Source organism: Sciurus vulgaris (genome assembly GCF_902686455.1).
Source record: "Sciurus vulgaris genome assembly, contig: HiC_scaffold_243_arrow_ctg1, whole genome shotgun sequence".
NCBI classification, from domain to species: domain Eukaryota; kingdom Metazoa; phylum Chordata; class Mammalia; order Rodentia; family Sciuridae; genus Sciurus; species Sciurus vulgaris.
Window position 1 is genome coordinate 65,286 of NW_027632813.1, and position 23,191 is coordinate 88,476.

Here is a 23,191-nt window from a genome sequence, read left to right on the forward strand (position 1 = left end):
GGCAGGCCTAGTCCAAGCTATGTTCTCTGCCTTCCCCAGTGAGGGAACCCAGGGGATCCCCTGCTGAATGGCTCACCATGATGCTCTTATACTCCATTCGCCTTTGATTTTCTAGATGGACATGAATGGAGCAGCTGTCTACTACTTGCTGGTTCTATAGAGGTACTGTTGAGCTCGGAGCAGAGACCTCGGAGGAACTGGACTTGAGCTCTGCCTCTGGGGATGGTGCTGCTCCTTCACTGGCCACCAGAGCAGCTCCTTGATGAGGCTCTAGCCCTGGAGTGGGCATTGGAAGTGAGCTTGTAACTGGAGGATAAAAGATTCCAACATGACAGGATGGCCGTGAGCTTTGCAAAAACAGTCAATCCACATTGTCTTCCATGAATATCTCAGCACCTGAGCCCACGCCGGACCTTTTCCCAGACAGGGGCATGGCCTGAGTGGACAATGGCATCTCCTTGTTCCCAGCCCAACAGCAGCCATACACATTCCACCCTCTGGGACCAAACTCTGACCTCTCTAGACCCTTATGTACACACCCCAGGCCTCCTGGCACTCAGGATCTGCCTCGCTGGACTTGCCATCCTCCAGCTGGGCCAGCAGGTGTTGTGCTTGGCGCTCCAGATTCAAGCCACCCATGTACAGTTGAAGGTAAGGCAGCAGCAGCTGGAGAATCATGAGGCCTGGAGGCTGATGGAAAGCCTCGCTGTACTACTCTATCCAGGTACCCGGATTGATGGGCACAGCACTGTGAACAAGCAGGTGTGCAGTCAGCAGAAGCCTGGACACTCTCACCCCACAGCCCCCACCACCAAAACTGGCCTTGACAGCCTCTGCCTTTCCTGTCTCTGCACAGGCCAGTCCACCACAGCCAAGACACGGTGGCTGTACACAGTGAAAGGACAACTCTCTGGACAAAAAACTTACACCCAAAGATGTTTAGAACCATGGCATGACCAGCTCTCCCATTCTCAGGGGAGGCCACACACTCTTCATTGTTCACTACATGCTCTCCAACCTGACAGGCAACATCCAGAAGGATCTGTCCTTAGGTCCATTATTACCAGGGCTCCAGGGATACCTCATTCCCTGGCTTGGACTGCTTTGCTTCCTCATTCTCTGAGAGTTCTCATTCAGTTCCCCTGAGAATCAAGTGATCTGTCCTTTTCAAAGAGTGAAGACTACATCTTTGTAGCTCTGGGAGAGGACAGGGAGGCAAATTCACACTGGGATGAGGTATGGTGGGAACAATTGTCCCAGGAGATTCCTCTGAGGCTAGAGATTCCTCTCAGTTCCTTGGGTGACCATGAGTCCACCTAGATCTCTCTGCCTTCCTCCTCCTACAGTTGAGTCCCCAGATCTTTGACTGCATGCACCCAACAAAATTGCAGGAACCAGGGTTTGCTCAGCCTTTCCAAGTCCAATAACCGGGCAGCCTCCTACTCTGGAAACAGTAGTCCTCACTTTTGGCCACATTCCACCTCGTGTTGAACATGGTCTCTTGGTCTACTATGTTCATTGGGGTAGGACAAGATGCAGTCCTGTCTCAAGGAGGAAAGAATGGTGACACATGCAGAAAGACTACTTCTACCATTAAAAGAGACAAGAGAGCAGATTTTTACCACATTTTCAACTGAATTGCCCTCATACCTTTCCCACAGTGGGTGCTTTTTGTATGTTCATGAAAGAGTGAGCCCAAACATCTGCTTTGCACATATCTCACTGGGCATAGGAGCTGCCAGCCCCCAACTCCTGTCTGACTGTAACTAAGAAGAGAAGTTCTGCAGCACTATGGAATCTGGAACATCCTTTCTAATGCAAAAGCGCTTTCCCCAAGGCCAAAAGAAAATCAGGCCCCTAGCACAGAGCTTCTCCATGCAGGAAGGGAACAAGCAACCAGAAAGAAACCCCAGGCCTCACTGAGACCACCTGGAATTGAGCTGAGCATACAGCCTCAAACAGCAGAGCCCAATGTGTGTAGGCTGTTTCACATGCCTCTGTGGACCAGGTGATGAGAGAGGGTGCTTTCATCTGCCTGAGAAGGCGAGGTCACTCCCCACCACAACCCACTTGGTGCTGACAGTATACTATGAGCTTGGTCCTCTGATCCCCCTAGGTCTCACAAAGCATTTGGTTCTCTGATAGATACATGGCTTCCTCAAGACCCAAGCATGAGGCGAAGGTACACTTGGTCTCGGAGTTACGGTCTTACCTTGGGAAAGCACCTCCAGCACCTGCTGGCTGGTGATGAAACCTGAGGAAATAGACCTGAAGGTGCTGCCCCAGTCGGGGTTCCTACCAAAAAAGACAGGCACCAGCTGGTTCATGAGCTCTGCCTCTCTGTTACCATCAAGGGTCTCTATCTCACAGGGCTCATGCATGTTCGGAACCAGATCATTTTCACCCTGGTTGGGAACAAGAATGGTGGGATAAAAAATGGAACTGGTCATTTCCTTAGCCCATTTGTTGATTGGGTTATTTGTATTCTTGGTGTAGAGTTTTTTGAGTTCTTTGTAGATTCTGGAAATTAGCGCTCTATCTGAAGTATGAGTGGCAAAGATATTCTCCCACTCTGTAGGCTCTCTCTTCACATTGCTGATAGTTTCCTTTGCTGAGAGAAAGCTATTTAGTTTGAATCTATCCCAGTTATTGATTCTTGCTTTTATTTCTTGTGCGATGGGAGTCCTGTTAAGAAAGTCTGATCCTAAGCCAACAAGTTGAAGATTTGTACCTACTTTTTCTTCTATAAGATGCAGGGTCTCTCTGGTCACCATCTTTAGTAATAAGAGATATGCAAATCAAAACTACACTAAGACTCCATCTCACTCCAATTAGAATGGCGATTATCAAGAATACAAGCAACAATAGGTGTTGGAGAGGATGTGGGGAAAGAGGTACACTCATAGATTGCTGGTGGGGTTGCAAATTAGTGCAGCCACTCTGGAAAGCAGTGTGGACATTCCTCAGAAAACTTGGAAAGGACCTACAATTTGACCCAGCTATCCCACTCCTTGGCCTATACCCAAAGGTCTTAAAATCAGCATACTACAGAGATACAGCCACATCAATGTTCATAGCTGCTCAGTTCAAAATACCCAGACTATGGAACCAACCTAGGTGCCCTTCAATTGATGAATGGATAAAGAAACTGTGGTATATATATATTCAATGGAATATTACTCAGCCATAAAGAATAATAAAATTATGGCATTGCAGGCAAATGGATGAAATTGGAGAATATTATTTCTTCCCCAACACACTTCTCCCACAATGAACAGGGCTGACCCCTTGTGTCATTCTGGTTCCAGAGGCAATGCCACCCCACTGAGCCCATCCCCCACACCCCAGTGACTCCTGTTTTCCTTGTCACACCTGATCCTATTTTGGCCTTGGCTGTTGCTCTTTTCTTTCATGTGCATTTGCTTTCAGATGTTGCATATCTGCAGCCACCATATGGTAGAACTCATGGTGGTGACTGAGTCATGTCCATGCTGACAGGACCCTTGGATGAGTAACTGCCAGATCACAGTAATGAGTGAACACAAGAGAATTCATTGGAAAACCCTGTCTGAGTGGCTTCTTTTATCCAGAAATGCTAGTGATTGAAGGACCCATGACATGGGTTGCTGTGGACAAAGCAAGACCACAGGCTCTCTTTCCTGGGTCCAATTGCCCCACTACAATGGAGAGCAGTGAAATTCCTGGTGCTAAAACCACCCCTGTACCCCAGAAAGGACACTGCTCTCAAAACCTTGACCTGAGTGTGTGTGCCCTAAGGTAATGAGGTTTCAGGTTCCCAGGCCCAAAATTAAGTCCTCTCAAATCCAGGGACAATATCAGTCTCCAATGTCCCTCTTTCCCTCTGCAGGTCCCAGGGTGTCCTCACCCTAACCATGGATAATACCCTAGCCCATTCCAAAATGAGGACCATTGAGCTCCAAAAAGGACTGCCTCTGAGACATTCAGTGTACCAACACCCTCTGCTGAACACATGTCCCTATTCCACCGAGACCCAAGGATGATTTCTCTTCAGGAAACCCAGGAAAAGGAGAGTACTCTTGAAAGACCAAAGCACATTAGTGGGTGATGGATGGATGGATGAATGGACAACTATGGCCACCAGAAAATTCTGGGAACATGTATGTCCTTGGGTCACAGGCCCATGCATCTTTTTTCTCCCCACAAATTTTCTTATTTTTTTTAAAACAGAAGTGAGGCTTTCCCTTAGAATGCTCCTAAACACAAAGGGAGCATCATACTTCAACAGGAAAATGGTGACCGATGGACCTCCCACTCTACCTATTTATGAACACTCTGGGGCTTCTTCCACCTGTGAAGGCTTTGGGAAGCATGGAGACACCCCAGCCTCCAGTAGCACACCATTTCTAAGCCTCAAAACCACCCCTGCCAGAACTCTCCATTCCACTATATACTCTGACCTCCTGAGCCATCTGCCTTGATCAATCCTCCCTCTCTGCTTCCTCAGTTTCTTGATTGTCCTGATGTGATTTGAACATGGATCCCAGGGTGCTTGTGGCCCACCCCAACCTGCTATGGTCAACTGTTCATGTCCCACAAAGAGATGGTGACACTGTGGGATATGTCTGGGTAGCTCTGGATGATGTGTAGCCCACCCTCCAGGGTTTGATTTTCAAGGAAGTGAGTGCAGAGGGAGCCAAGAGGTTTCTGTAAGGTAGAGAAATGTGGCAACAGACTGAGCCTCAGCAAGATGCTCAGGACTCTGGGATCAGATGGTGTGACATGGAATTGCTGGGGGCCCTGAAGAAAGACCATTCACTCTGCAGAGACAGTCAACCCCCTCAGTGCTCATCCTGCTGCTGTGCTTCTCAGAGCCCCCGGATGCCCCAGGTGTGTGGAGGTGGGGAAGCCACATGCCATCCCAGGCTACTCCTCAGCAACTCCACCTGGACTTGAAGCACGCATATCTGCCTCAGGTGTCATCACAACAATGTTTCCCTGCCTCCCAGCACAAAAGTGCTTTTAAAGACACACATGTACCACTGGCTCTGGACGAGCCCTTTCCTCTGGGATTCCTGAGTCTTAGAATTGAGGAGGCCACATCAGTTGTGTGCTCCTAGGCTGGGCCCACAGAGACCAGGACAATCTAGGCATTGCTCATACTTCTAGTCTAACAAGACCCACAACACACCTGGCTAGACAAAAGTGTCCTCTCCACCACTGGGATGGCCTCCCCTACCACCTCAGGACTCATCCTACAAGCACCTCCTGAACCGACCATGCACAAGGCCTTGGTGGACATCGGTCTGCAAAGACCTGGAAGATGGGGGATCCCACAGGGTGGGATCCAAAAGCCCAGATCCTGGGGTCTCAGCTGCCCACTGACTTGGACACACAGCTCATGTGCACAATTACCACTGCCTGACACTGTGACCAAGATTGACACACCTGCAGAATTGGCAGTGGACCTGGATCCCCAGGAGTGGGGGTGAGCCGTACCCTTTTGAAAATGACATTGGCCAAGAAAGACAAATTTTGTAAGATTTAACTCAGATTCCCAAAAATCCCGTTCATAAAATCATAAAGAAGAATGTTCCTTTCTTGGGCCTGTGGAAGGGACTCGAAGTCAGTCTGGTCAGTATGTCCACCTGAGTTCTGGAGAGGAATGGTGGTGACTTCTAGACAGCAACATGCCTATGCTTAATGCCCCTGAATTAAAAAGGGATGTTTGGTGTATTTTACCAGAATTTAAAAATAAGGGAATTGCTGATCGACTCTCAAAGAACTGTGTGTGTTGTGATGGCAGAATACAGGAAACTGGGTAATTTATACCACAAGGTTTATTTCTCAAATTCTGGAGGCTGCAAGTCAGGTACCCACATCTGAAAATCTTCTTGTGTCCTCCTGTGGCAGAAGGTAAAACAGGAACAAGGATTTCTTTGAGTAGCCCCTTCCCAAAGGAGGAGACTCCATGGCCTGAACATGTCTTCAAGTTCCCACCTGGTAACACATCATATGGGAGAAAAAACAATGGAATCTATGCTTCCCAGATCATCCAAGCGTATGGGAATTATTCAGAATGTGTGCAAAATTTCACAAGATATGATCTTGTTATAAAACAAGAGATAAACTTACAACATGAGGAGAGGGCTCCCTTCTGTGCTCCTGGTAACGGTGTGGGATGTGGTCTTTCAAGCCCTCACTGAGGTTCTGCACACCACCTCTAACTGCCCACCTACTGCATTCCCATGGAGATGACTCACAGTGAAGCCCTAAAGGTTCTCAAGTCTGGAAATCAGAAACATCACAGGAAATACATGGGAGGTCTGTTGCAAGTGAACGGAGAATGCCACAGTCCTCACATGCTCAAGTCTCTTTTAAAAATGCCAGAGTATTTCCATATCTTCTACCCATAATGATGTTTCTGACACATAATACAATAAAATCACACTGTAATTCTCCATAACCCTGTGTGATCTAGGAAACAATGACAAGTAAATGTCCACAGAGATACAATTTCTTTCCTGATAGTTTTGATTTGCAGCTGCTGGGTCTGTGGAAGGAGGAGGATGGACACAGGGCCAACTGCATTTTCTTGCTTTGCATCCAGGGGATGAACAACTACCACCAAGATGAGGGCTTATAGGAGCTGATATCCTTCAAATCAACATCTGGACACATCTGGTCTTTAGGCCTGCAAACATTCAAGGAGAGGATTCAAGCACCTGCCTACTAAAGAAAAAATTTAAAATAACAACTTACTTCAAAGAGTATCAAGCATTGGGCTTTCAGGAGGGAGGGAGTCAGTCCACTTTCTAGGACATGTTGCACACGTCAGAGAATAGATTAAATGCAAAGCTCTGCAGAGTCCTTGGGGAACACTGCAGAGTGTTGGTGTTTTCAGAGAGAGTGAATTGCCAGGTCACTAGATCCTCTCAGGAAGATGAAATCTACCATGACACCATTTAGGACAAGGGGTACCAGGAAGCCTCAGTGGGGAGAGTTCTGAAATAAGGCCAGTGTACTTGAGAGAAAAGGGTCACCTGAAAATTCTCATTCACCCAAAAGTGGGTGTGAGCTTGTGGGGAAACAGTCTTTGCACACTGATCATACTAAGGAGAGGTCACATGAAGGAACCCAGTTTAAACAGGTCCCAAATCCAATGTCTGAAATTCTTGTAGAAATGGGAGTTTGGACAAAGAGACCCAGGGAGGCTTGGGTAAACAGGCTGTGTGAGGTTTGAGGCAGAGACTGGATGGCCCAGAAAGGAAAACAGATTGTGGGCAGTAGCAGGAGAGTGGAAAAGAGCTGGGAGAGTTGGGGAGGACACTACCTGGGAACCCTGTGAGGGACTGTGGCACTGGGAGAGCCCATACCTCTTGCCTGGAGCCTCTGGAACTAGACAGAAGGCCTGTCTTCTGCTGAATGGCACCTAGTTTGCAGGGTTTGTTGGAGCAGCATAGGACCTGCCTGCACCAGGCCTGTAGCATGTTGGCCATGCATATCACGTCTGGGCCACAGACACACTCTAATGACTTTACAGTGTCAGTCACGAGGCATGAAAAGTGCCAAGTCAGCCCACGTGGGGAAAGGGCTAGGCACACACTGCAGGGGCTGGTGCCTGTGTTACTGGGATCAAACAGTTTACCCAAGAGAACCCTCTGATTGACCTGTGATGAAGCCATAGATGGGTATTGGCTGGAAAGCATTCACATCCTGAACACGTTCTTCACTTCAGAACACTGAGAATGACTGACATTTATTTCTGAAGACCTTGCTCTCCAGCAATTTTTTCTTCAAACATTCAAAGGAGCAACTCATAGAAGCACAAAGAAAGGGATAGTAATTACAGGTGCTTAGTGTAAAACATAGAATTGTTATTTGTTGTGTTTTCTATATTTTAAATGAAATTTCTCCTGCATTACCTCCACAAACATCCAAACGGGAATGTTTAAGACATTCCAATTTGGAAGAGAAGGTATACTTGACAAAGAGGCGGTGAAAAGAATTTTGACACTCCAAATGTAGTGTGTGTTTCAGAGGCAGTCATAGCTTAATGAGAGAGTCCTGCAAAATATATTAGGAAGATCAGTGTTCTAGCCCCACCATGCAAGTGGTATGAACTTGAATGAGTGATGAAATCTTAGCAACCATCATCACTAAGAACTAAGTCAATGAATAAAGGTCCTCAAGTGTGAAGTTACAAAATGTGTGATAAGTATGGAGGAGGATGGGTGGGAGAATTCTCTCACTCAAACAAAATTAGGAAAGGTTGTACCAGTTATGAGGCTGCTGGAGTGCCTGGAATCTAGACACACAGTGGAATTCCAAACCTCAGATTCACTGAGCCCAGGCCACAAGAGCAGGCTATAGTCCAGGGACACTGAAGAGGCCCAGTGGCAATGGAGGTCGACAGTAACAAGTTACCTGCCTGGACCCTTAACTCCCTACTCTAAGCAGGGTTGGATGAGAATGTCAGAGACCAGCCACACCAATAGGCCTTCACAAGAACACAGAGTGCCTGCAGCCTGCATCGGGCTCACTGAATCAGGGTGATATTCTCACAAAGCAAGAGCAATTTGAGTAGAAGCTCACATACTCAAGGCAGAATGGTTGGATAGAGAAGTGAGCTCAGGAATGAACTACATGATTAACATCCAAACTAATTATGGGTCTTCCACATCATCAGGGGTTCTGATTCAATTCCATTAAAAAGGTTGGGAAATGGCTTCTAAATATGTTGGGGACTCACCTGTGTGTGGGACTTTCAGGAAAAATGTGATAAAATCCCATGAAGCAGCTCTTCTCTCTTCTAAGCCATCTGCAATGCAAGGTACCTACGGTATACCTGAAGCTCAGTTCTTCCTCCTCAAGTCTTCTTGAAATGAATCATGAGTGCTTCTTCTGAAGTGAAGCAGATGCCTGGATTCCCAGGTGCACAGGTGTTTGAAGGCACTTTCTTCCTGAAAACCAAAGAAGAAAAAACAGTTCATTGGTGAGGCATACAGAGTCCATTATCAATGATATCTCCTCCCAGGAACCTTCCACATGACCACTTTCCCACTCATGAAACAATGCTTTACATGCTCTAAGGGTAGATGCCATGATTCTGATGACCAGGCAGTCACCTTGAAGAACTTGAAGAGCGCAGCCAGAACCACAGTTGGCACACCAAGGATCTTGAGCACAGCTGCTAGAAAACAAGAGCTCCTGCCACTCATGAAGTACAATATTAGTGTCAAGCATAATATGCACACATCCAAGCAGCAGGTGACACCCAGCATCCATTCATACAAGTGGGAAACATCTGTGCTGGAATAACTATCTTATCCTTATTCACAAAAATGATGAGGAAAAGAATAAAATGGATAGAAGACTTCTTATTACACTATCACATACCTGCTATAATTCCCTATAAATAATACCCCCAAAATAAAAAGTGTGTCAGAGACGTGTCAACTTTTCAATGGAGGACACTTAAAACACAGTGTTTTTTTTTTAATTTTAATTTTTTATTTTTTTATGTTTGAAAAGGATTTTTATTTTATGTATTTTGTAATCAATGGTATATATTTTGGACAAATATTATTCCACGTTCACTACAGGTATGAAATTTCATATTTTGAATAATGTTTGAAATTTGATTAATGCCTTGGACACATTACTTACAATTTTAGGGTTTATATGCACTATGAATTCTTCAATTCTTAGTAATGTTTGAATGATGACTAAAAATTTTCTGATAATTTTTCCACTTATACTTTCAAAGTATGGATTTTCAAGAGTGGAATTAGGTGTGAATAAACAACTGTTGGGAACTTTGTCACTTTTTTTAACATTTTTATTTCTACTTGCTATAATTCCTGTGGTGTGGAATAAGGGTTTAAATATCCTTAGAGTCACTGGCACAATGTTTCATTTACAAAGGTCTTCTCCAGTATGAATTTTTTGATGTAAAATAAAGCATGAACTTCAATCAAAACCTTTGCCATTTTCTTTACAATGCTGTGACTTCTCTCCAGTATGAATTCTCTTGTGGTCAATAAAGTATAATCTTTGGATAAAACCTTTGCCACATTCTTCACATTTGTAGGGTTTCTCTCCAGTATGAACTTTCTGGTGTTGAGCAAGTACTGACCTACAACAAAAAGCTTTGTCACATTCTTCACATTTGTAGGGCTGCTCTCCAGTATAAATTCTCTTATGTTTCTTAAAATATGACCTTTAAAACCTTTGCCACATTCTTCACATTGCTAGGGCTTCTCTCCAGTATGATTTTTCTGGTGTTGAATAAAGTTTGATCTGTAAGAAAAACCTTTGCCACATTCTTCAAAACTGTGTAGGGCCAGTCTCCAGTATGAATCCTCTGGTGTTCAGCAAGCTTTGATCTTTGACTAAAAGATTTGCCACATTCTTTACAGTTTTATGGCTTCTCTGAAGTATGAGTTCTCTGGTATACTTTAAGTTGCGATGTTTGAGAAAAACATTTCCCTTCAGTAGGAATTCCTTGGTGGCTATTACGGTTTGCTTTTCGACAAAAACCTTTGCCACATTCTCCACATTTATAGGGCTTCTCTCCAGTATGAAGTCTCCGGTATACAGTAAGGTTTGCTCTGTAATGAAAGCCTTTGCCACATTCTCCACATGTTTAGGGACTATTTCCTGTATGAATTCCCTGGTAGTAAATAGGGTACGATTCTTGATAAAAAGCTTTGCCACATCCTGCACATTGGTAGGGCTTCTCTCCACTATGAATAGGTTTTTGTATTTCATTAAAAGTTTTGTTACATTTTTTACATTTGTAGGACTTCTCTCTAGAATGAATTTTCTGGTGTTCTTTAAGATTTGCTCCTTGCTTAAAACCTTTGCCACATTCTTCACATTTGTAGGGTTTTTCTCCAGTGTGAAATCTCTTGTGTATCAAAAGGTTTGATCTGTAATGAAAACCTTTGCCACATGCTTCACAGTTGTAGGGCTTCTTTCCAGTATGAATTCTCTGGTGTTTCTTAATATATGATGTACATTTAAAACATTTGCCACATTCTTCACATGTGTAGAGCCTCTCTCCTGCATGAATCTTCTGATGTTCCTTAAATGATGATCTTTGGTTAAAACCTTTGCCACATTCCTCACATGTGTAAGGCTTCCCTCCAGTATGAATTCTCTGGTGTACAGTAATGCCTGCTCTTTGACTAAAAGCTTGGCCACATTCTTCACATTTGTAGGGTTTTTCTCCAGTATGAAATCTCTTGTGTATCAAAAGGTTTGATCTGTAACAAAAACCTTTGCCACATGCTTCACAGTTGTAGGAGTTCTCTCCAGTATGAATTCTCTCATGCAGAGTAAGCTTTGAGCTTTGAAAAAAAACTTTTGCCACATTCTTCACATTTGTAGGGCCTCTCTCCTATATGAATTCTCTGGTGTCCAGTAAGCAATGATCTTATATGAAAATCTTTGCCACATTCATCACATTTTTACTTCTTTCCAGCATGAATGACCTGGTGTTGAGTAAGGACTGAAAAATTCTTTAAGGCTTTGGCACATTGTGTACATTTGTAGGATCTTTCTCCAGTACAAAGTATCTGATGTTGAGTATCATGTGAGCCACGTGAGATTTTTTTATTGTCACTGCTATGCCACCTAAGATGCTTAGAAATGGTTGAGCAATTGTTAATGGATTTGTCACATTCTTTACACTTGCAGAGCTTCACCCCAACATGAATCTTCTGATGCCTAACAGGGGGTGATCATTGTTTAAAAATTCTGCCACATTCTTCAGATTTGTAGGGCTTATCACTGTCATGGTATCTATGATGTTTATAAAGGTTTGAACAATGAAATGCTTTAATACATTTTTTAAATTCATAGGGCTCCCTTCCAGTATGAATTCTCTTCTATTAAGTAAGTTTTGCAATTTGATTAAGTGCTCCTTTACATAATTTATACTTGCAAGGCTTGTTTTGCCTGTGAATAATTTGGATGGTAGTTAAGCTTAGAGCATTAAAATAACACTTTCCCCCATTGTTCATCTTTGTAAGAGTTCTTTGAAAAATGAGCATATTGATGATTTCTGGCATTGCAACCAATACTAAGGTTTTAATGAGTTTCCCTATATTCATGTTTTTACCACCAATATAAACACACTGGTAACTAATCAGGGTAAAAGCCTGGCTAGAGAAGTTTAATTACACTTGTAGTATACTTCCCAGAAACCTATATCCAAATATTTATTAAGCAATAGTGGGTAAGAACCTCCCCACAATCATTAAAATTTTATGTTTGGGCACAAGAAGAAATTTTTATTTTTAATTGAAGAATAATGGACATTTTGTAAAGACACCTTCAAGTGGAGCACCTTTAGAAACTTGTCCTTTACTCCCTTAAATGTCTTGTCTATACAAATTTTTTACCAGAAGTTTAACTCAATGCTACATTTGAAATTGGTCAAGTTAAAAATTGAAACATGGACTACATCTTTTTTCAAATTTTCAGCATTTCCTTTCAGAGGATATGCTTCATAAAGTGCTGTGGATATATTCTTAAAGACATACATAGCTCCTCAAAAGTAACTGGATCTGATAGAATACATGCTAGTGTCTCTATCTTCTTGTATTTGCTAACATTAGCTTTGTGGCATAATATATGGTCTATTTTAGAGAAGGATCCATGTGCTGCTGAGAAGAAAGTGTATTCACTCTTGGTTGGATGGAATATTCTATAAATGTCCGTTAAGTCTAAATTATTGATTGTGTTGTTGAGATCTATGGTTTCTTTGCTCAATTTTTGTCTGGAAGATCTGTCCAGTGGTGAGAGCGGCGTGTTAAAATCACCTAGTATTATTGTGTTGTGGTCTATTTGGTTTCTGAAATTCAGAAGGATTTGTTTGACATACATAGATGAGCCACTGTTTGGGGCATAGATGTTTATGATTGTTATATCTTGCTGATTTATGCTTCCCTTAAGCAGTATGAAATGACCTTCTTTATCCCTTCTCACTAACTTTGGCTTGAAGTCCACATTATCGGAAATGAGGATGGATACTCCAGCTTTTTTGCTGAGTCCATGTGCATGGTATGTTTTTCCCCATCCTTTCACCTTTAATCTATGGGTATCTTTTTCTATGAGGTGAGTCTCTTGCAGGCAACATATTGTTGGATCTTTCTTTTTAATCCAGTCTGCCAGTCTATGTCTTTTGATTGATGAATTCAGGCCATTAACATTCAGGGTTATTATAGAGAAATGATTTGGTTTCCCGGTCATTTGGTTCATTTTAAAAATTTTGTTTATTTATTTGTTTGACACAACTTGTTTCCTCCTTTATTTGACAATTCCTTTAGGATAATTCCTCCCTTTGCTGATTTGCTTCTTTGTTTTTCATCTCTTCCTCATGGAATATTTTGTTGAGAATGTTCGCCCAGAATAGCTAAAGCAATCCTTAGCAGGAAGAGTGAAACAGGGGGTATTGCAATACCAGATCTTCAACTCTACTACAAAGCAATAGTAACAAAAACGGCATGGTATTGGTACCAAAATAGAAAGGTAGATCAATGGTACAGAATAGAGGACACGGACACAAACCCAAATAAATACAATTTTCTCATACTAGACAAAGGGGCCAAAAATATGCAATGGAGAAAAGATAGCCTCTTCAACAAATGGTGCTGGGAGAATTGGAAATCCATATGCAACAGAATGAAACTAAACCCATATCTCTCACCATGCACGAAACTAAACTCAAAATGGATTAAGGACCTCGGAATCAGACCAGAGACCCTGCAGATTATAGAAGAAAAAGTAGGTCCAAATCTTCACCTTGTTGGTCTAGGACCAGACTTCCTTAACAGGACTCCCATAGCACAAGAAATAAAAGCTAGAATCAACCACTGGGATAGATTCAAACTAAAAAGCTTTCTCTCAGCAAAGGAAACTATCAGCAATGCGAAGAAAGAGCCTACAGAGTGGGAGAATATCTTTGCCAATCATACTTCAGATAGAGCACTAATCTCCAGAATCTATAAAGAACTCAAAAAACTCTACTCCAAGAATTCAAACAGTCCAGTCAACAAATGGGCTAAGGAAATGAATAGACACTTCACAGAAGAAGATCTACAAGCAATCAACAAACACATGGAAAAATGTTCAACATCTCTAGTAATAAGAGAAATGCAAATCAAAACCACCCTAAGATTCCATCTCACCCCAATTAGAATGGCGATTATCAAGAATACGAGCAACAACAGGTGTTGGCGAGGATGTGGGGAGAAAGGTACACTCATACACTGCTGGTGGGGCTGCAAATTAGTGCAGCCACTATGGAAAGCAGTGTGGAGATTCCTTAGAAAACTTGGAATGGAACCACCATTTGACCCAGCTATCCCACTCCTTGGCCTATACCCAAAGGACTTAAAATCTGCATACTACAGAAATACAGCCACATCAATGTTCATAGCTGCTCAATTCACAATAGCCAGACTGTGGAACCAACCTAGATGCCCTTCAATTGATGAGTGGATAAAGAAACTGTGGTATATATATACTATGGAATATTACTCAGCCATAAAGAATGATAAAATTATGACATTTGCAAGCAAATGGATGAAATTGGAGAATATCATGCTAAGTGAGATAAGCCAATCTCAAAAAGCCAAAGGATGAATGATATCGCTAATAAGTGGAGGTTGACACATAATGGGGGGGAGGGAAGGGTTAGAGTTAGGGTTAGGGAGGGGGGCAAGTATGGAGGAAGGAACTACTGTATAGAGGGTAAAGAGGGGTGGGAGGGGTGGGGGAAGGGAAAAAATAACAGAATGAATCAAACAACATTGCTCTATGTAAATTTATGATTACACAAATGGTATGCCTTTATGCCATGTACAAACAGAGAAACAACATGTATCCCATTTGTTTAAAAAAAAAAAAAAGTAACTGGAATAAATTGAATTCTTTTCTGAGAATTAAATGGTCTTCATGTCTGCCAGCAAAGAAGTTTTCATTATGAATGGTCACTGCTAATTGGTTTTGTCCCTGTAATATGATTTTTAACCTTCACTCACACTTAAAATTTTGTGTATTTTTCTTAGTTGTAAATAGTCAAAATTCCAATTTCCATACCTTCCCTTCATCATTTTTTGAAATAAATATTTTATTCCCTGCTCTGGTGGAGATTCATGGGTATGATGATTAGAAGTTGTGGCATTTCTGGGTACTTGGGAGCCAAGCCGGCTCCCCAGGACCGTCTTGCCTACAGGCGGAGCCAAGGGACGCTTCAGCATCTGCTGGAAGCCTGGAGCCAGAGGGCAGCAATTGACACAGTGTTCTTCAATGAATAATTATGTGTGCTATAGTCCTGCCTAATGCTCTTTTAGAAAGGAGCACATAAAATAGAATCTTTTAAAATCTAACATTTGTTTGTAAATATTACTGGCTGTGTCAGACATGGCTAAGTGAAAGGTGGACTTGTGATAATCAGAGAATGCAATGTTGTAACAAGTAGGTCCCCGATTCCTATATGGCATGTGGTAACTATGGAAGCAGGGGAAGTAATAGGAGTAAGGAAGCTGACTAGGCAGATTACCTCTGGTATACTGAGGTAGGGATATGCCAAACTGAAGACCAGGTTCCACCTAAACATTGGTAGGTTGGCCCTAGATCTTCTGCTTTTAAAAGTAGTGAAAATGCAGCATTAATGGAAAAATACCTAAAATCTAAAAGTGGGTCATTTAAATGACATCCAATTACACATTTGATATAATGGTCTGCCAATTTGTGAATTTTGTTTAAAAAAAAACACGATGACAGATCTAGAGATAAAACCTTTCACTTCTCCAGGATGCCTACAAATATGTTTAACTGGCTCAGATGCAAATAACTCTGAATAGAATTTGTGACTTCTGAACAAACCTATTAAATATTATATGACACAAGTCACAAGGTTTTTCTTTATAAAATATTCTGTTATTTTTTAAGACTCACACATAAAATGCCTCACAAAATATAATGCAGGAATGACCCAAAGGATGAGAAAATGGCTAGGAATCATTCTTAAATGTGCACATATAGCCTGAAGTTTATGAAAAGGAATGAATACATTGTCTGTTCAAGGTTGCACTCAGGCTGCAGGAGTCTGAGATGGCTATCCCAACAGTGATGGCTCCATGTCACTGAACAGTCCTAGCTTTCCTCAGAAACCTGATGCATAGCCAACAAACCTCAGTTTGGTGGCACCTAAAACAATCATCAACTTATTTGACCCATTAATCAATACATACAACTTTACCACTTCAACCAAGTCACAGAAAATTGTAAACATATTATCATTTGCTTTGCTACCTTTGCTTCCTTTCATTACCAAAAGATGATCAATTCCACACCTCAAGAGATACAGATTTATTACAGAATATCTAAGGTTCTGATGATATATTTTATCTCAGTCTAGGTCATGGCTTCATTCTTTTATTATGTTGTAAATACTGTTATTATTTTATAAATAATAAAGTATAACTTTGTGTTTTGAATCTATCATCCAACACTTTTATTCTCATATTGGTACACCAATTACTGTGCTTACTTATGTTTAGGAATTTTACTAATTGAAAGTTCTAGAGGACTTGATAGGGCTTGTAATGGACAAAATATCCCACATACTCCAGACAACGTTCATGAGTGGAAATAAAAAAGTAGTCAAGTAGAGGAATGGACATGGGGATCAAGAGGAACCTCATTTTCACAAGAGAAAATCCCCCCAAAGTGAAAAGCATTTCAAGACACGTTAAGAAAAAAATACCAATGAAAACAGTGTGCTGTCACTATGTGTCTGCTACACAACCAAAGGTAGAAAGCTAGATGATAGAATGCAGGTGACATGTGGACAGTTTGAAATATTCAGAAGAGTCACCCAGAAGTGCTTAGTCAAAAAAGTAAACATACAAAACAAAGAATCAATAACTGTAATAGATTCAAACTAAAAAGCTTTCAGCAAAGGAAACTATGAGCAATGTGAAGAAAGAGCCTACAGCATGGGAGAAAATTTTTTCCACTTATACTTCAGATAGAGCACTAATCTCCAGAATCTATAAAGGACTCAAAAAACTCTACACCAAGAATACAAATAACCCAATCAACAAATGGGCTAAGGAAATGAACAGACACTTCACAGAAGAAGATCTATACACAATCAAAAGATATATAAAAAAGTTCAACATCTCTAGTAATAAGAGAAATGCAAATTAAAACGACCCTAAGATTCCATCTTACTCCAATCAGAATGGTAATTATAAAGAATACAACAACAACAGGTGTTGGAGAGGATGTGGGGAGAAAGGTACACTCATACATTGCTGAGGGGGCTACAAATTAGTGCAGCCACTCTGGAAAGCAGTGTGGATATTCCTTACAAAACTTGGAATGGAACCATTTGACCCAGCTATCCCACTCCTTGGCCTATACCCAAAGGACTTAAAATCAGCATACTACAGAGATGCAACCACATCAATATTCATAGCTGCTCAATTCACAATAGCCAGACTGTGGAACCAACCTATATGTCCTTCAATTGATGAATGGATAAAGAAACTGTGATATATATATATATATATATATATATATATATATATATATATATATATATATATATATAATGGAATATTAATCAGCTATAAAGAAGAATAAAATTATGGCATTTGCAAGCAAATGGATGAAATTGGAGAATATCATACTAAATGAGATAAGCCAATCTCAGAAAACCAAAGGACAAATGATCTCCCTGATCAGTGGATGATGGCACATAGTGGGGGTGGGTAGGGAGGGAAGAATGAAGGAAGGAGGGACTATATAGAAGGAAAAGAGTGGTGGGATGGATGGGGTGAAGGAAAAAATAACAGAATGAATCAAACACTATTATCCTATATAAAAATATGACTACACAAATGGTAGGACTTTACTTCATATATAGAGAAACAGTATGTATTCCATTTGTGTGCAATAAAAACAAATTAAAAAAAAAAAGTAAACATACATTCTTTGACCCAGAAATTCTACCTATGGATACGCAACCTAATGATGCTTAAGCAGTTTCTGAAGGAAACATGTAGAGGGATATTTATTCTCATGTTCCCTGCAGCGGCCTCACCTGTGCTCACTGGGAGATGAGGATGACCTGGATGCCCACTGCTGGGAAAGTCAACAGCTAAAACTGTACTGGAGGCAAATCTTCATATGTTAAAAGTAATCATTTAGAAACAGGAGATTAAAACATGCCAGTAAAATTCCTGAATTCAGGGCTGGGGGATAGCTCAGTTGGTAGAGTGCTTGCCTTGCAAGCACAAGGCCCTGGGTTCAATCCTCAGCACCACAAAAAAAAAAAAAAATTCCTGAATTCACATTCTTCCCTTCCTACCTACCAACAATAATGCTTGGTCTAGACATAGGGATACTTAAAGGAAGAAAAAAGGATATAATACTATGTCATTATTAGCTTTCTGAAGTACAAAAAAAGGAAATATAATCTTTACCCATCCAAGAGCTGTTATGTCTACTACAGGAGATTTTTGTGGACATGGTTGTAAATGATTACCTTCTCAGATATTGTCTGTGACTTGCCAAATGCAAAGACCTATAAAGAATTTCAGCATCCATACATGAACTCATCATCAAAAGTCTTCACAGTCTATAGGTGCTTCACACAATGGCTGAATGGGTGGTTGGCAACCATCCAGCCCTGGTAAGTCAGAATCTGGAGTTGTATACATTCTCAGGGATTTGAATAAGCATCAAAGCTTAGTTTCCACATTAAGGACTACTTTGTTGGCAACTTATAAGTTACTACCACACTTTCTTCTTCTAGGACTAGATGTCCCAGATCAACGATGTCAGCAAGGAAAGTCTACATATGAAAATTAGAATAAGAAAACTATTTGCAGTTAATGTCCACCTTCCCTTGTGCACCAGAGCAGTGTCAGAGAGAGGATATGTATTTAGGAATATATGCAACTCACTATGAGTACCAAGAAGAAACTTTTATTACAATAGGTAACCTAAACTCTGACTCCCTAATACCTTTCAAACTCTTGCTGTGATCACATCTAAAATGTACCTTGATGATAGTTCACACATGGCTCACAGGTGACACTACTCATTTTGATTCTCATTCTGGGAGCCCAGTGAAATTAAGCACATTTGATATTCATGGTTTAGAGCAGAAGCCCACTACAGACACAGTGCTCAGGCTGAGTCTTCCTACTTTCCCTTTCCTCAGGGTATTCTGATAGCCACATCGTGTCACACAGTTGTGCATCCCTCTGAGGACCCAGTAGTGGTTATGGTGGAACTAACCCCCACACAACACCTCAACACCACATCAAACTGGGCTCCAGAGTCTCTAACCAGGGGTGTCTTGTGAGACATGAAAATCTCACCCTGCCTCCTGACACCACATGACATGACTACTTCTGTGGTATGTGGACATTTCTATCAAAGTCAGAAACACATAACAACCTCCTTTGACTCAGTCAAAGGGATCTCCCCCTTAGATTCAGAGCTGACCTAGTGCCCCGGCCAGAGCAGAAATTCTAGACAGAGCACTAGACACAATTTCATAGAGAAACATTCACCGGGCACTGTACAGCAATGTCTGGTGAACATTTCAATGACCCTACCTGCTTAATGCTTACATACTAAGAAGAAAAGGTGCTTACTTACTCCCAATTAGTAAAAACAAAATAACATCCAGTTGCATGTTAAAAATGAGGCACAAGTTGCACGTCAATGTCAAAAACTTAGCAAGTCTCTAAGCAATTTGACATCCTGTCTCGAAAAAAAAAGGGAGGGGGCTGGAGATATGCTCAGTGGTAAAGGCCCCTCTGTTTTCAATTCCCAGTATCAAAACAGAAATAGAAAGTTGACCATTTGTGAGATAAGTGCTCTGTATTCCTAACACATGATACATTACCAGTGATTGTCATTAATCCATTTCTATATTCTTTCCACACTCAACAATTTATATCACATCTTCACTTTTCTCTTGACTCTCATCATAGAGTGCAGAGAATGAAATTCAGAAGCTGGCAGAAATATGGCAGAACTGATTGGAAAGAAATTAAATAACAAGATGCTAGAAAAAGATATCCATTACACCACATTGGATGTTGGGAAGCAAAATCCATGGTAAACTATGCATCACATCCTACTAGAATCATGGTCTACTTTATTCCTCTATTACAGGAAAATGTTTTCTTATATTCTTTTGTTCAAGAGCTTATCCACAACCAGGCATGCTGACCCTCGCCTGTAATCCCAGTGGTTCAGAAGGCTGAGGCTGGAGGATTACATGTTTTAAGCCAGCCTCAGCAAAAGCGAAGAGCTAAGCAACTCAGTGAGAAACTATCTCAAAATAAAGTACAAACCAGGGCTAGAGATGTGGCTCACTGATTGAGTGCCTCTGAGTTCAATTCATGGTATGCACCCCAGCCCCAAAATTAGATTACCCAGTTACACTAGTATAAAACACTATCATCTATTTCCTCTAGGTTGAAAGAAAGATAGAAAGAAAGAAAGAAAGAAAGAAAAAAAGAAAGAAAGAAAGAAAAGAAAGACAGATAGAACTGCAAATGCAATAGAGAATCAACCAACTCAGGAAAATGTATACACTTCTGATTTCCAGGAATGGCATCCTTTTATTTCTCTGCTGCAGGACTCTAATATCTTTGGGCATACAACTTTGTAACATTTCAACTGGACTTCGCTAGAGACAACACTGAAAACAATCTACAATCTATATGAAAGGGGGAAAATGCTTAATTTTACAAAAATATTTAAAAATAGGTCTCCCTGATTTTATTCTCTCAACATAAAGGTAACGGCAATTTAGACATATAAAATTTAAAACACACAGACACACAAAACGGGACAGAGGTAAACAGAATGTAAAGTAGTGAGATTCCACCACAGTGACCAAGATGCATCTGGAGTCACTGGAAAACAACAAAAAAAGAAGGACAATATACTATTTTAAAGTACCTCATTTTTAACTAAGATTAATATTTTCAACACAATACCTGTACATTTCCATGGAGTTCTCTGCAATAGAATCACTGGCTTCTTGGCACACATGTGAGGTCTTCTTTGGGCAATGTATCCAGCTGAAAGATGTCACCAACTTGCTCTCACATTTCCACACTGGCGCCAAAAAAAAAAAAAAAAAAAAAAATCTGATATTCTATTGAATAAACCTTGAAGTGGACCAAACACCATACTTTGATCCATATTTCAAAATTAGCAAATGCAATTTCAACTCAAAAAGTATTCGTTATTAGGGAAAAAGCAAGCATAACCTCTTACACACACTGTTGTAATGTAGGACTTACATTTCCTAGATCCTCATTTCTTTAACTCATGCTACTTCACATTCCTTAGAGCTGTCGAGTTCATTCTCATCCAAGCTGAATACACATTCCTGATAACTTGGCAATGTGAGCATATTTCCACACACACCTTGCATCAGCAAACATTTAGGTTTTCAATAAAAACTTAGGCTTCGCCATTTTGGAAACTGCTTAACCCCTGTGGGCTCAGTTTTCTCATATGTAAAACAAAAAGGACTATCTCATGGTTTCCTGAAGTCTAATAAAGGAACCGAATGGTCAGGCAAGCCTGAAAGATGGCATGCAAGCAGTACATTTTAGCAATAAGGCCCAGTCACTGGGAATCAGTCCATGTTACATATCGCATGGGGCCAAAAGCGATCTGATCCAACTCTCTCCCAGTGTGGAACCTGGAGGCACAGGACCGAGCGCCTTGCTGCCTCCCTAAGTCACTGCTCTCGCCGCTGCTCCACTAGAGACACCTTCCTATGTTACACTGCTTCACTTAATGCTTGAAACACTGGAGGGTCTCCTGGCGCTGTCAGCCAGGAGCAGGAAGAAAGCAGCAGGGGTTTCGAGCGAGCAGGAAGTTGGGGAAGAGAGAGAGAGAGACTCGCGAGAGAAACAAGGCGGGTTGCCGGTGGCCGTAAGTGGACACCGAAGTACCTACAGGCGGCTCCTCTCCATGTGGCCTCACTTGCCCTCCACTCTCCAGGGCACCTGCTGGCCGGGCATCCTCTTCACCTGGAGTCCGGGTCCCAGGCGAGGCTGCTGCGGCCACACCGCCCTGGACAGGACCATGGAGCCCGGGTCCCAGGCAAGGCTGTGAGCGGAGTCCCCGCGGAGGACCGCCCTCGGGACAACGAGGACAGCGCGGACCGGGTGGCCGTTGGTGCGGAGGCCACCAGGCGGGCCCGAGGGACAGGCAGCCCGGACGGAGCCTGCGAAGGCGGCGGCAGCGCCCTCCCGGGTCCCACCCCGTCCCCAGGCCTGGTGCGGGGGTCTCTGCGCCGAGTCCGTGGCCGCTCCCGCCCGCTCACCTTCCACGCTGCCCGCCGTGACCTGCGAGCCGCCCGCAGACCCACCACCTGGGCGCGACCAGGCGCCACTGCGGGTCAAAGTTCGCGCCCTGGGCTAGGCCCCGCCCTTCCAGTCTCCGTGGCGACGGCTCCCTGCGCTTCCACTTCTGCCTCTGCCTTTGCGGGCGGTTCCCCAGGGGCGCCCCCCTGCAGCTCAGCCTGCGGACTCAGGGTGTGGCAGGATTGGGCCTCCTGTCTGGACACAAACTCCATCGGTGTGAGTCCTGCGGCTGCCTCATCGTGGCCACTAACGTGTGGACACCGCGATGCTCGGGTTCCCATTGGAGCAGCTTGTAAGTCAGGGTGGTGAGATGGCTGCATGCGACAGGTGCCTGGAAGGTTACCTGCCAATCTGCTGGCTGTGCGGGGACCGCCTCCAAGACCTGTTGCACAGCCAGGTACTGGGAGGGCTTTCTTGGGCATATGTTGTCAGCTCAGCCCCAGCCTCAGGTCGGAAGTGGGACCTTCCTTCAAGCAGGCACGTCTCTCTGGGTAGCACTGCCCAGCGGTGGCCCTGTACTGACAAGCATGTTGTAGAAAACAGACTCTGTGTCAGGGTGCTGGCACTAATCACCTACAGAACCTGCACCAAGAGACAGCCAGGACCCTCACTCCCCATGCACACCATGAGATTGGCCTTGGAGCCATCAGAGCTGCTGCTGTGCCCTGGTGGGCCTCCAGTTCCCCTGAAGCCCGCCTGCTCTACTGCTCAAAGCTTGGCTGTCACCCTCCACTGATATTTCCCTTACACTCCAATCAACTAAGGGAACACAGAAA

The 23,191-nt window shown here is 42.7% G+C and overlaps 1 protein-coding gene and 1 long non-coding RNA gene across 2 annotated transcripts; one reads left to right on the forward strand and one right to left on the reverse strand.

Annotated features, from left to right (window-relative positions):
- LOC306652499 (TBC1 domain family member 8-like) overlaps positions 1-23,191 on the forward strand; it is an 80,467-nt gene that overhangs the window by 15,339 nt on the left and 41,937 nt on the right.
- LOC306652497 lies at positions 5,986-22,534 on the reverse strand. 2 transcript variants are annotated; one of them, XR_013761415.1, is made up of 4 exons: positions 22,376-22,534; positions 21,030-21,150; positions 8,732-8,942; positions 5,986-6,403 (listed from the first exon to the last, which is right to left on the reverse strand). It is a non-coding gene; the product is annotated as an uncharacterized lncRNA (long non-coding RNA). The 2 variants fall into 2 exon arrangements; XR_013761416.1 differs by lacking the exon at positions 22,376-22,534 and adding an exon at positions 22,002-22,020.